At 47.2% G+C, this 15,457-nt stretch overlaps 1 long non-coding RNA gene across 1 annotated transcript; it reads right to left on the bottom strand.

Annotated features, from left to right (window-relative positions):
• Nucleotides 1-11,508: 11,508 nt before the first annotated feature.
• On the bottom strand, nt 11,509-14,521 carry LOC123169548 (uncharacterized). The gene is made up of 3 exons (XR_006484878.1): nt 14,236-14,521; nt 12,403-14,123; nt 11,509-12,154 (listed from the first exon to the last, which is right to left on the bottom strand). It is a non-coding gene; the product is annotated as an uncharacterized lncRNA (long non-coding RNA).
• Nucleotides 14,522-15,457: the final 936 nt, after the last annotated feature.

Raw genomic sequence — 15,457 nt, 5'->3', positions numbered from 1 at the left:
CGAGATACAGTGGCACACTGACTTAAGTCGAATACAAGTGCCCAAAATTTGTGTGCATGTTATAATAAGGATTCACTTAAAATAGTACGTGAGCGAACAGAGGGATCAATTGGACAGTGTTCCCGAGCAGTAGCGAGATGTGTGAGGTAAGATACACCGCTAACGCTTTTAATTTTTCTTATTAATTTGTTTGTTTCACCCTCTGACTAGTGGGACCCAACGTATTACGTGGAGAGAGGTAAGGTGACTAAGGCTGCATTATTTCTGCACCACTGTGGATAGTCTTACCACCAAAGCCACATGACACGATTATGATTGAAATCCCAATGACTCCCACACACAAAAAAAACACGGCATGCTTGTCACACGAATGCAGGAATGTATAAAAGGTTATTTCCCTCTCGTTGAACATAACGGGAGGGTTGTGTAGCTGGTTAGCCTGTTCGCTCATCAAACTTGAGGTCTCGGGTTCGATAACTACACTTGAGCATAATTTGTGCCAGGAGGATTCTTTGACTGGTCAAAATGTTTTCTAGGGTTTGCACGCTTCACACTCTCTCTCTCTCCAGTATATATATACACGCTGGAGCCTCAGCGCTTGTAGTTGCTCTCTTCACACTCTCTCGCCCTATCCCGCTGGAGCCTCAGCGCTTGTAGTTGCTCTCTCCACACTCTCTCGCCCTCTCCAGATCTAAACAAGACTTCGTTGGCCTCTCTCTCCCCTCACTGCTGCTCAAAGAGCCGGCACGATCCGTTCGCCGGGAAGGGAAGGAGGCTTAACGCTGTCGCCGTCGGCGAGGGACTACCGGCGCAGCTGTTCACTTTCCACCCAGCGGCGGCGCGGGAGGGCCTCCGACCCCTTCTTCTTCGCCGCCGTCCCGTCGCCCACCGGACCACGCCCCAAGAACCTTAAGGTATAATTTACTTACTCCACATGCATTGCTCTAGCTGCATGTATACCATGAATCTAGGACGTGGTTCAAAGAGGAAAGGAGTGGGGGAAAGTAGTGGGAAAAGTTGTATATAGCAAGAATCTAGGACGTGGTTCAAAGAGGAAATGAAGGGGGAAAGTTGTATAGCATGAATCTAGGACGTGGTTCAAAGAGGAAAGGAATGGGGGAAAGTAGTGGGGAAAGTTGTATCGCATAAATCTAGGACGTGGTTCAAAGAGGAAAGGAAGGGGCGAAAGTACTAGTTCAAAAAGGAAAGGAATGGACAAGGCTGTAGAGTTTGAGCAGGACTAGATTTGCTGCGCTCACATAGGGAAAGGTGTCTAAAGATAACAAAACTGGGACCAACACAAATATGCTCCTTGGTTGTTTGTTCTTTGTTGCTTCTTTTTGTTGGCTTCTATGTCATCCACCGTTATTGACCACTAATTGTTTCCTTTGCACCTCTGTGTAAACAGGGTTATCTACTTCACCTCGTTGCAATTGTGACCTTTTGTTGCACTTCACAAAACACTTTTGTTTTAAGAGTGTTTTGTGCAGTTCAACCAAAATGTCACACCAACAACGTTGCTTGATTGCTTGATCTTAGTGGAACTGCACAAGAGGAGATCTTACTTCCTATCCGTTAAGGCGAATTTGGTTCAGATCTTCTTCTTGTGAGTTGTTTGAATTCCGCATCATGAGAGGTCAGTACTAGCCTTCTTTCACATGATTCTGCAGTGTGCTTTCATATGTTGTGCTACTTGTACGATAATGTTGCTTGATTTTAGTGAACTGCACAAATGGAGACAAGACTTCCAATCTGTATGTGCACCGTAATATCCCATTGAGGTCAGATAAGGATATTTCAAAACTGTTGGCCTGTATTTTGCCACTTTCATCAGAAAATTAAGTTTAGTACTATACTTGTGCTCCCTAATTGACATGCCAAATCTTACATTGAAGGCGAAGCTTGTCTGTTATTGAACCAAGTGATGAAGGGGAAGAACAAGCGGAAGAAAAAAAATCAACTCCCGGTGCTGTAATGAAGCACTGGAACTGTGATGACACACGTAATGATATAGTTTTGCATCTTAATTTATTGCTATGGCTGGAACGAGCAATTGTTTTGCCACTGATTTGATGCCACTCTTAATGTAATATGTAATTATCTCTACTTGTGCAAACAGGGATCTTCTTTGAAGATACCATATATTTTAGTGGAACTGCACAAGAAGATGTTGGAAACATTAAACTAATCGAGGAGTATATAGTAAGCTTGGCCACCACCGTAGATAGCAACAGATGGTTCCGGATAAGTGCTTCATCTGTATGCTCTACACAATAAGCCTCCTGACAAAGGTTGGTACTCGCCCACTGATTTCATCCATATGATTGAGCTTTGTCATCTCTATTGGTGTTGTGCTACTGTTTAGATACTGTCATGAAAAAGTGGTATTGTCCTTGAGAAGTGCTTCATCTGTGCTGTTTTAAATATTTACTTTCCTTTTTTTTCGAGCAAACAGGGATGCTAGCATTTAGTAGTCCTCTTGTCTTTGCACAACAGGATCATCTTCCTCTGAAGAAGAATATGGAGTACGTGAAGTGACTAGTTCCGATTATGCCAGGATGAAGAAGCCCTGTCTATCTTCTCATCAGAAGGAGCAGTTGAAGGATGGTTACATTACTCCCCACAAGACCAAACTAACTTCAGCTCGGAAGGACTGACAAATCTCCATTTTTTTGCTGTGATGCGCGAGTACAATGTTGTTCTAGGATTCTTTCTGGTGAGTTCCATTTTTCTAAAAGTGTGCTCTACATGGACCATGTATGTGCCTGTTGAAACTGTCAATTCATAGTATAGTTTGCTTTATACTAATCACTTTTTTGTATTTGTGCAAACAGGGGTGCTCAGCTTGATTTCAATGGGAACTGCACAAAATGTTCATGAATACATCGAATCATTCATTTCCACCACAAGAAAGGAGGTGTCGATAAGTTCAAGGCGTTGCAACATATAAGGGCGAAATCATACAAGCTATGCGCGAATTTGGTTGATTTTGGTGGAACTACACAAAAAGAACAGTTGGTTTATTTAGCACGAGGTGCCATGTCAATGTCCGAACTGATGGCAAACCCTGCCCATTCCACAATCGTAGGCATTTGATATTTTGGAATGGGACAACCTTGTCAAATTTTGCTCATTGATTTTAGCAAGACATGCGTTTGATATTTTCGAATGGGACGCCCTTTGCTGTCAGCAGCGTCGATCAATTTTTTCTTTATTCTTTAGTTGTGAAGTAAATATTGCCTCTGACATGTGAGTAGCTGAGATGCATAATCATCGATTGTTTTGAATGTTCTCTATGAATTGCCAGGCCTGTGTGTTTGATTGCAATGTACAGAAACGTTAAAAAGCTGCTCAAACTCTTTGTACTCCTTTTGTTCCTTTTTACTTCGCACATTGTGAAAGTGCATACTTTTTTGTATAAGATTGGTCAAAGTAGAGATACTTTGACTGCAGACAAAACTTGTATGCAGACTAGAAAGGACCGGAGGGAGTACATGTGAAACTGCTGCAAACGAGGTGATCACCCTGGGAATAATGCTAGTACGTATTGTTTTGCATGTTCATCCAATGCCAGTGATACAGGAATTCAAACTACACGGTCGGATTTCATATAAACATGCTGGATTTCATTACATTTCATACATTCTTCAACTAAAAAGGGGTGTGCTGGAGGTATAATTAATTAACCGAAGCTACCCACCTATGTCCCGCTGAGTCGAACAGAAGCTTCAGTGACTTAACTGCAGGTGCAGTTGCGTAACTGACATGTGGCCTGTTGGGCCCACGTGTCAGTCAGCCAACTACACTAGCAGTTAAGTAGAAGCAGCGTTCTTCTCCAGCGCAGCTCTCCGACTCCACGTCGCCGCCAAGAAGCTAACCGGCCGTCAATGGTCAACCCGCCTAGCTTGGCTTCAACCGGAGGGTAGCAGCGGTGGCCTTACTTGGACCCGAGCGGCGGCGACCTACTGTGTTCTACTCTTCCTCGTTTTCTGTGTGGCGTTGCCTCGTTGGCAGCGGGGCGGGGCCTCGGCGGAGCCGGCGATGTCCTCTGTCTCGTTGCCGGCGGGCGGCGCCTCAGCGGAGCGGTGGAAATCCTCCCCCACGTTGCCGGTAGGGTGGGGCCTCGGCTGAGCCGGCGATGTCCTCTGCCTCGTTGTTGGCGGGGCGGGGCCTCGGCGGAGCCGGCGGTGTCCTCTGCCTCGTTGTTGGTGCCGCGGGGCCTCGGCGGAGCAGGGCCTCGTCGACGCCAGCGAAGCGGGGACTCGTCGGAGCCGGCATTGTCCTCTGCCTCGTCCTCGGTCTCGCCAAACAGCGCCTCGCCCGCTTCATCGCCGTCTTTGCTAGCCTCTTTGTAGGCGGCCGCAGCCTCCGCCACCCGCATGCGGTACCGCCAGCGCTCGAGGCGGCCCTTGCGGGCGGAGCGGTACGAGTCGAGCAGCGCCTCCTACTCCGCCCGCTCCGCGGCGATCTGCTCCTCCGCCTGCAGGTGCTCCTGGAGGAGATGGTGGTTGTAGGCGGCGTCGGCCTGCGCCTCTCAGAACTGCTCCTCACGCATCTGCCTCACCCTGTCCATATATTGGGCACGGGCCTCGCCGATGGTCATGGTGCAATGCACCGGCGAGGATGGCGCGGAGGAGGGGGTTGGCGCCGGATCGTCGACTACCATGTTCTCCATTGGGATGTCGTTGTCCTCCGGCTGCCTGCCGGCCAGCCGGTCGGCAGCAATGGCTGCCATCTCCTTGTGGTCCGTCGTCCGCCCGTCCCGAAGAGCGCTGGAGCGCGAGGAAGCCATGGTGGGCAGTAGTGGTGTGGACAGGAGAAAGGGAACTGATGCGGATGACTGTGGCTATGGCCGGCGCAGCAGTTTATATAGCAATGGTGGGCGGGCGGAGGGACGGACGTGTGGCACCGGAGTAGCCGCCTCGGCAACCGCGTATCATTAATGTGGGCAGCAGATGGACGGACGGACGGCACTTGTGTCCTTTGAAGGCGGAGCAATCGCCTGCATCGGGAAGCGGGGCGGGCGGCGCTGACTGTTTCAGGCGGTAAGCGCGCGCGGGCGAGGAGATGACTTTACTTGGAGAGGATGACAATGGGGACCCACCAGGTCCATAGCCTCATGTACGCAAGTGCCTCCTTATTTTTCTTCCTCCTGGTTTCCTGACATCACGGTCCCACACCATTGTCAACCTATGTAGTAGTCAATAAACGAGAGAATTGCACAAGAAGCGGCCGACAGCTGGGACCAAGCAGCTCGAGCAGTATTTGTGTTTTTGAGGTGTGAGCACTGCAGAGTTTTTCGATGTTTAGCCCAGATATTAATTTTTCTCCTCTGAACAACAACGAAAACATCGCTGCAGGTATTAACTGGGCGAGCTGTGGCCCGTCTAGCCCAGGCCAGATATCCAGCCTAGATATTAATTTTTCTCAAGCTGAAAATGGCTAGCCCAGCTATACTTTTTTTTAGGAATACCCAGGCAAGGTCAAGTTGTTATTCTCCGCCCCGCTGGGCTGCAAATCTTTCCTAGGAGGGATGCATTAGGCTTAACAAGAAAATGGGCTTTAAGAAATAATAAATGGGATGTAATTATAAAAACTGGGCAGTAACTATGAAAAATGCACCAAACACGTGATTACTTTATAAAATATTATTTTTGGATATTGACAATTTTAATTTCATTAATTGTTGCGAGCGCAATGTTTCGTTGGATTTTTACGTAATATAAATTTATATTGAAATTGTATTTAATCTGACTAGAAATTTCGGGATAAAAATATTTCGGATCCCATCAAAATGTGGGAAATTTTATTGAATTCTGTTTTGAACGGTTGGTTGAAATGGGCTGTACTTTTAACAAACTGTAAATGGGCTATAGTAAATTCCATTAGAATTCAAAAATGGGCTACACATTCTTACAAATCTCAAATGGGCTATAAGTTCTCTGCCACACACTTCTGGCCTTACTAAGTTGACGCGTCCCTAAAAAAACCAGAGTTGACGCGTATGCAAGGCTTTGTCAACTTATAGTCAACACACGGTTCTAGCAGCAGTGGCCGTTGGATGTCCATCCAACGGATGCCGTGCTTCTTCTTCAATCTTGGATATTCTAGCTTCACCCGCCCAAAAAATGATTCCTCCCCCTGACATCTGGGGCGCACCATTTCGGAAGCTGACCTGTGGGCCTACTAAGCTGGTCTGCATGCATTCAAAAAAAAGTTGACGTACCAAGGGCTTTGTCAACTTAGTCAATATAAATGATTCTAGCTGCAGTGACCGTACGATGTCCATCCAACGGCCGTCGTGCTTCTTCAACCTCTAGTCTTCTTGCTCCAGCCGCCCAAAGCAGCGCCAGTCGTGCAGCCTGCTCCTGCCTCCCGTGGCCGGTTGTGCTGCTGCGGAGGCCTCACCGCCCCCTACTACTCCCACCGTTGGCCAGGCCATCCCTCCACTCACCCACACCCCTGTTATTCTGCGGCGACGACAGCCTCACACCGCAGCCGAACCAGTGAATGCTCGTACTCCTCTCCGCGTGGGCATCCACTGCCGCGTCTTGCCCGGCTCCGCGTCGCCCCCTTCCTAGGCCTCGCCGTCGTCCACCGCCGTGGTGGTCTCGGCGCGGCGTGGTCAATGTAGTCAACGACCGACTTCCATCAGAAGAGTACTGTACGTGAAGAGGCGGACAGCTGGGTCCACGGCAGCCGCAAGGAAGTGCCTCCTTATTACGCGGAAAATAATTATTCCTCCACCTGACAGCGGGGACCCACCGGACGGGCCACCAGTATTTTGCGAAAAAAATCGTTTCCCCCTGACTGCTGGGACCCACCGGACGGGCCACCGTATTTCGTGAAAAAAACATTCCCCCCGCCGTCAGCTCGGACCCACCGGAAGTGCCTCCTTATTACGCACAAAAAAATGAATACTCCCCCGGCTAGCTGGGACCCACCTTGGTGGGAGGCTGACTTGTGGGCCTACTAAGTTGACGGGGACGAAGGGCTTTATCAACTTAGTCAATATGAACGATTCTAGCTCCAGTGACCGTACGATGTCCATCCAACGGCCGTAGTGCTACTTCAACCTCTGGTCTTCTTGCTCCAGCCGCCCAAAGCAGCGCCGGTCGTGCCGCATGCTCCTGCCTCCCGTGGCCGGCTGTGCTGCCGTAGAGGCCTCACCGCCCCCTACTATTCCCACCGCTGGCCAGGCCCTGCGGCGACGGCAGCCTCACACCGCAGCCGAACCAGTGAACCCTCGTACTCCTCTCCGCGCGGGCTTCCACTACCGCGTCTTCCCCGGCTCCGCGTCGTCCCCTTCCTAGGCCTCGCCGTCGTCCACCGCCGTGGTGCTCTCCGCGCGGCGTGGTCAACGTGGTCAAGGAACGACTTCCATCGGAAGAGTACTGTACGTGGAGAGGCTGACAGCTGGGTCCACGGCCACAACCCAGTTTTTTTGTGATTTGCCAAGTAAGTCGCTTTGTCAGGCTTGTTGGGCTGCAAATCTTTCAAGACGAGGAGAGCTTTCATTCGGCTGGCCAAGAAAATGGCCCATCAGTAATGAGAAATGGGCTGTACATTTTTAAAACACATCAAACCGGCAATTAGTTTCAAATATCTTTTTATTCATTTCAAGATTTTAAATTACATTAATTTTTATGCGTGGAGAATTTGCTGGATTTTATATTGACATACATTTATTTTTTAAATCAGTTTGAATGCGAGTCAAAATTTCGGGACTAAAAACAATTCGGACCGCACCGAAATATGCAAAATTTTGTATAATTTTTTAACCGTGGCCACAATATGGGCTGTAATGCTAACAAAAAGAATATGGGCTCCAAAAAAACCTTAAGAATTAACAAATGGGCTGTAAATTATTAGAAATAATGGCAGATGGGCTGTATGCTGTTTTCCACAGATTTGAGGCTTTCCTAAAAAAGGTTGACGCACAAGCACTGACTGTTGGATGTCCATCCAACGGCCGTCGTGCTTCTTCAATCTCTGCTCTTCCTGCTCCAGCCGCTCAAACAAGCACCGGCGGGACTGCCTGCTCCCTCCTCCCCGCGGTCGGCTGTGTTGCCGCGCAGGCCTCACCGCCCCACCGTACTCCCATCGCTGGCCTAGCCATCCCTCTACTCACCCACACCTGCTATTATTCTCCAGGGACGGCAGACGAACCAGTAAACCCTCGTACAGTCGTACTCCCCTCCGCGTGCGAAACAACTGCCGAGTCTTCCCTGCCTCCGTGTCATCCCCTTCCTAGGCCTCGCCGTCGTCCACCGCCGTGGTGCTCTCGGCGCGGCGTGGTCAATGTGGTCAACGACCGACTTCCATCGGAAGAGTACTGTGCGTGGAGATACTGACAGCTGGGTCCACGGCCGCAGCAAGGAAGTGCCTCCTTATTACGCGCAAAATAATTATTCCTCCACCTGACAGTGGGGACCCACCGGACGAGCCACCGTATTTCGTGAAAAAAAAACGTTTCCCCCCTGACAGCTGGGACCCACCAGCTACACCTTCGCACGCAAGGAAGCGCGTCCGGGCAAAAAAAAACAAAACGATTCGCCCCCCTGACTGCTGGGACCCACCAGCTACATCTTCGCAAGCAAGGAAGTGCCTGACAGTCGGGACCCACCTGGTCGAAGCGTACGTAGCGTTGTCATTCTGGTCGCGAACGTGTACGTACATATATACTGGTGGATGTAGAGGCGCGCACGTGTCGTAGTAGAGGCGCGCACGTAGCATGTACACGTACGTACAGCGGCCAGGGTGCAAGAAAGAAAATACGGCCACGTATGTGTACATACGGACGGGGTCTCGAACGCCTACTCGCGCATACGTACGGCGAGGGCTCATTGACATGGCTGGGTCGGAAAGTTGAAACAACGTCGTGTTCATGGGGAGGCAACGGAATGCGTCGTGTTCATGGGGAGGCAACGGAATGTGTCGTGTTCATCGGGAGGCAACAGAACGCGTGGGAGCCAACCGGCTGGGTCGGAACGGAATGCTTGGTCGTGTTCATCGGGAGGGCTTGGACGGAACAGGCGATGGAAACGAGGCCCGGCGTACCGCGAAACGGAGGAAACGGCCTTGTGTTCGACCGGCCACGTTCGAAACGGGATCCTGTTCATCGGGAGGGGTCTGGCGTACCGCAAAATGGACGAAACGGACCTCCTACGGTCGAAACGGGGGTCCTGTTGATCGGGAGGGGTGTGACGTACCGCAAAACGGACGAAACAGACCTCCTACGGTCGAAACGGGGGTCCTGTTGATCGGGAGGGGTGTGGCGTACCGCAAAACGGACGAAACGGACCTCCTACGGTCTAAACGGGGGTCCTGTTCATCGGGAGGGGTGTGGCGTACCGCAAAACGGGACTCCACGGGACACTGTTCATCTCCACCATCGACCTCCTCCAGCCTTCACGGGCTCCTGTTCATCCAGCCTCCACCGCGCGCTACTCCATCGGCTACTGTTCAACCACCCCTCCACGGGCACCCCTCCACCATTTACTGTTCATCCAGCCCTCCACACCACGGGGTCCTATTCAACCACCCCTCCACGGGCACCCCTCCACCGTTTACTGTTCATCCAGCCCTCCACACCACAGGGTCCTATTCATCCAGAGGCAACACCACCGCTCACTGTTCATCCAAACCCCCCCCCCCCCCCCCCCCCGCAAAGCTCATTGTTCATCCCAGAGGCAGCATCGATCGGCTTCAGTTAGCGCAGTAGCGAAGGATCGCTCGATCGGCTTCAGTTAACAGCCATCGATCGATCGCTCGGGTTCAGTAACGCGTAGCGTGCAGTGCAATCGCTCAGGTTCAGTTAGAGCCCAACGCCTCGCTCGGGTTCAGTTAGAGTCAACGCCTCGCACACACGCGCGTACGTGTACGAGAGAAACACGCATCGCTCGGCCCCCGACCTCCCACCTTAACCGGGAACTCCCCAAAATTTTCCTCGCCCTCGCTTCTACCACGGTTTTTTCCGTCATGGACGGCCCAAAGAATGTCATGCAGCTGCGTCTCCGGCCCGCCCAAGACGAAAAGCCCATTTTCTGTCATGATTTTTTGTCATAGAAGTAGGAGCCCACCATATCTATGATGATACCGGGTTTTGTCACAATTATCGTCATAGAAGTGTCATATGTATGACAGAATTTTTTTTCGTTCGGCCCAAAATGTCACGGATGTGTCTTTTTTTGTAGTGCCCTCTCGTTGCTATGCATCTCCTAGACAGATCTTGCATGATTGTAGGAATTTTTTTAAAATTGCATGCTACGTTCCCCAATAGAAACTTCCTCTCCTCTTTGTTTCTCCAAAAATAGGAATTTATAGTGCTGGAATTAGGGTCCACGGAGCCCCGAGGGCCCCACAACCCACCAAGGCGCGCCTGGAGGGGGTGGCGCGCCCTGGTGTCTTGTGGGCACCCAGGCCCCCTGCGGTGGTTCTTGGCTCCAGTATTTTTTATCTATTGTAATATAATTCTACAAAAAGTCCGGGTAGTTTCTTCCGAGAACTTCTATTTCTGCACAAAAACAACACCATGGTAGTTCTGCTGAAAACAACATCAGTCCGGGTAGTTTCATTCAAATCATGCAACTTAGAGTCCAAAACAAGAGCAAAAGCGTTAGGAAAAGTAGATACGACGGAGACATATCAATCCAATACCCGCCGGCGCCGTCCTTTGCAGGCCCCTCTTATGGGCGTATTTTTACCCCATAAGAAGGTTTTCTCCTATGCGTCCGGTGCAAGGGGAGGGGAGCTCCAGGACATTGGCGTCATCTTCGAGCCGGCGTAGGCCGAGGTGCACGGCCATGGCCCCGGGAATGGCCGGGTCCTCTTCATCAGCGCGGCGGCACCCCTCTTCCCGCCGGGGTTTTCACCACGGCCGGTGTACACTACACCGGCAACCCCCACTATAAGCTCTCAAATCCCCCTCTGCATCTTAGTTAGGGTTCTTAGGGTAGTTCATAGTGTGTTAGATTAGATTGTGGCCCGTACATTTGACCCGATTCGATCCGATTCTACTGGATTCTACTAGATTCGACCGAATTCGATGAGAATCCATTGTTTTGGGGATGAACAAGAGTGCATGCTTACTTTGTTCATCCCACATGCCTAGATTGTTCATAATGTAGTGGTAGTTTGCATTGTTTTAGTGCCACATTGTTACTTTCTACTGCCAAATTGTCAGTTTGTAGTGCCACATTGTTCGTTCTTGGTGCTATTACAAGTGTATACTAGATCATTGATGGCGCGCGTTGCCGCGCACATTCATTTTGGCAATTGAATGATAGGAAATTGTATAAAAGTAGACACAAAACATGCATGTTAGATGGATATATGCTTGCGAGATTACCAATTTTAACATGTGATAGAATAATACCCATAAGAATTTCATAAAACATGGATGCATAAGAAGCACCAGTTTTGGTTCTGCTCATCTTGAGGAAATAAGACAATAATGGAGATCACTATTAGCGGTAGCAACATCAGTTGAATTCAAATGGTCGATTTACATATAATTAAATTACTTTGTCATAGAGTGGAAAATCAGACAATACACAACAGAACACAAAACCTAAATCATACTCCACAAAAGGATGGAACAATGCCACAATAATGTCTCACTGCCCAGTTTACACATCTTCAACCATAACCTTACTAAAACTCCAAACAGGTTCTATGACCACATTGTGCTATTCATACTCTTTAAACCTAGAGTTGACGACCACCCACTCTTCTTTATGGCAACAATGTTTTAGAATACAACATCATCACTTTGGGAATCGCAAAAAAAATTTAAAACCTATATATCCGGATAATGTCACACCTAGTCAATTTCTACCATTTGTAGTGTTTGGTCGTTTTGGTAAGAGCGTCTTCTACTGTTGTGAGATTCTCCATCGTTGGATGTCAAAGAAGAGAAATTGGTTTCTTTGTTGGTTTTAATTCAGATATCAAAAAGCCTCCAACCAAGCAATAGAACAAAAGATGAGATAAAAGTGATTTAGTGCAACCAAAATAACACAAATATGTTACGTGCCAATGTACTAAACGTGTAACACCAACGCACAACTTACTCTTATTAATCATTGTAGCATTTATGAGCTTATCAAAAATCATGTGCATAATGGTAGATGATGATTGCACTTAGGTAAGCCTGCACACACAAAAACAATTTATAATTAAATACTTTTGGCATTTAAATCATGATGCTAACAAATAAGATCTTAATACATTTTCCATTTTTTCAATGAATATTTTATTAGAGGTAAGCTTCAAAGAAACAGATAGCATGCTATTATGTATTGAGAAAACATATTTGTTTTCACTGCATAGTCTTCCTACTTTGCATCGTAAGTACAAAATCTCCTAAGTAAGGGTATTTTAGTGTATATAAAATATTACCATGCATTGGTTGGTGATACATGGAACGCAACGGCATCCAAGTACCTGTCAGAGATAGCCGGAAATTGAATGAATGTAAGATGAGTAAATTGTGAAGCACTTTAATGGAGAAAAAAAATCTGGATATAGACGAAATCATTTATTAACCCCTCAGTTTTTGTCAAAAAGAAGTTTAAACAACCAACTCCTCCTGTACCATCAGCATCCCGCTTTTTTCCAACAGTTAGCTACAAGCAATATGAATGATGTATATATCACCTCCTGGATTGGCTCCCGTCAAGATCAATCTAACTATATAAATAAAGAAGAAATAATAAATATTAGATAGACTGGAGCCACACAAACAAAGAAACATCATGTATCCATCGAGAATGTAAACTCCATCCAATATAGCTACAATCGACTGGTGGAAACCACAAAAAAGTGTAATTAACTAAGAATTAGCTGTTAGGATCCACACGATTCAAACCAAGGACAAGGGTAGGGAGGAGGCGCACCATCACGGTCATGTAGAAATGAACGGAGCAGAAGAGATCAAGCGCATCATCCTCCCACGTATCCTCCTCGCATCTGAGTTCTTGCCTTGTTGAAGCTGGCTTTTATGCTATTACAGCTCACACGAAAAAATAAGAATCAAGTAGGGGGTGGAGAACATGTGGGCAGTTAGGATTCTTGCTGCGAGATAGAGGGAGATGCGGGCGAAGGAAGAAATAAATGGTGTGAACTCCTAATTTTGAAACTACATTAACGAAGGTCTAACAACATTTACATAACCAAACAAAGTATGTCATTCATGGGCTGCACAATTGTATAGAATTTAACAAAATGTCATACAACCTTGTCATACCAATGGCGAGAAAGTCCAACTTCTTCAAATCATCTGACCTATGCATGAGAAAATAACACATGGCAAAGGTATGCATACGTGAAGGCACATAAGCAAAAAGCCAAATTCAGAGTTGAACTTGCAAAATATCTGCATTTTTGCCTAATTTACTGTTGAGTTCATCATCAGTTTGACTTCAATATATTTCCAGAGAAATCACTGGTAAATTGATTAAGGGAGCTCCAGAAGAGAGGGCTTGAATCAGGTAGTGGTTGCCCCCATACATGCCAAGAAACTCGAGGGTGTAGCAAGTCTCATTGACTCAAAGCATCCTCATGCAGCTGCAAGGTTCCTCCCTCCCTCCTCAAACCTACAGACTTTCGCCCCACTTTAATATCTCTATAAGAATAGTATGCCCAAAGAAGAATTAGACAGTAAGTTCTATTTTTCTCCCTTTTTTATCCCATGATGGGAAGATTCAAAATCTTCAGCACATGCACAATCATGTTACTGGAAATTCCTTTGTAGATCGCCCATTGAGCATCGCTCATGCAGCAGCCCAAATGAAACAAGAATCCACATTAACATCCAAAGAGGACACTGACGGTAAACAAATGAATCAATCAATCAATAATAAACTTGAGTTGGGGTGTGGGAAAAGAAGACCAATAAGTCATTGTTGTTGTTGGGGTAGCCTGTGAAGCTAAGCATAAACAAATGAATCAATCAATCAATAATAAACTTGAGTTGGGGTGTGGGAAAAGAAGACCAATAAGTCATTGTTGTTGTTGGGGTAGCCTGTGAAGCTAAAGCACCTTGTCTCGGCGCAGCCATGTCGGTCGCGAACGCAGGCGAGACGATCGTCACGTCGTTGCCCGGGAGCTATAGGATTTGGCTGTCAAACAACAGAAGGTCGAAGGCGATACGAATGTGAGACGGATGATGGTGGGCATCATATATAAGGAAACGGCTGAAGATTAAGAGGCAAGTAACGCATCTGCACTTACCACCTACGGTTACGAGAAGAAGACCGTCGAACTTCATCGCCGTCATTACGGCGCCGCCGTCGGTTTCAAGTCGGACGGTACACAGCGACTGAAACGGAAGGGGCGCTTTGGCGCTGGGCTAGTAGCGGCCGTCGAGGAAGAAGGCCGAATCGCCTGGGAAAAGGTAAACATGACAGGCCTCTCATAGCGCTTTCTCCGATGTGGTCACGCGGCCGCGGCGGCGCATCTGGCAATTCGCCGTACGTCGCCACAGGAGAGTGATCGGGATCCGCCGCCACGAGAGGGACGTGACCTACTAATGTCCTATTCTTTTTTCTGGCTGCAGGGATCGCGATTGATACAAGCCCATTAGGCCCGAGTTAATATCAGACGTCCAAAAATGTCACTGGAGCAGCGGCCCAGCAAGGTTAGCGCTAGTTAGTAACGTATGCGTGATTCAGAGCTAATCTGACGGCCGAAAATGCTTAAAAATAAGGATCGAACGGCCGAGAATGCTGATGGCCTGAGAGGGCTGAAAAAGTGGTCGGTTATAATGTATCTAATGCTACTGTTGTTACACTAGTGGAAAAAGTGCTAGTCACAACTTACGTTGGTGGCGCGCCATTTACAACCAATGCTACCACTATTTTTTCCATAGTGGTGGCGTTGGCTTATTTGGTACGACATTAGTAGGAGCATAGTGGTCGTGTTGCTAAACAGGGTAGCGTCACAAGTATATATGGGATCAACAATTTGTACCAAGCGTAATATAGTGCTGTCGTGGAGGAGCATGGAACGCCAGTACTATTATATTTAGTTGTGGCGTGCTGTTGGTTTTGACACCAGTATTGTTATTTTGTCACATTCTTATATTATTTGTTTTGGCGTATTATTTTTTATAGTATATTATAGTTTACTTTTATTAAATTTCTATTATTTTAAACGGAAATAATGACATTTTTAAAAATATGTATTTTGGACTTTAATTTTTTTTCCTTTTTAGTTTAAGACTTGAAATATATAGTTTTGAGTCTTCAAATATGTAGTTTGACACTCCCAAATTTTTTATTTTTAGATTTTTATATGGTGATCGTCTTTATAGTATATTATAGTTTACTTTTATTAAATTTCTATTATTTTAAATATAAATAATGACATTTTTTATATATGTACTTTGAGACTTTAATTTTTTTCTTTTTAGTTTAAGACTTGAAATATATAGTTTTGAGTCTTCAAATATGTA

This window comes from Triticum aestivum, chromosome 7D (genome assembly GCF_018294505.1).
Source record: "Triticum aestivum cultivar Chinese Spring chromosome 7D, IWGSC CS RefSeq v2.1, whole genome shotgun sequence".
Lineage (NCBI taxonomy): Eukaryota > Viridiplantae > Streptophyta > Magnoliopsida > Poales > Poaceae > Triticum > Triticum aestivum.
The sequence above is the reverse complement of the archived record's forward strand: the minus strand, read 5'-3'. Positions and strand labels throughout refer to the sequence as shown.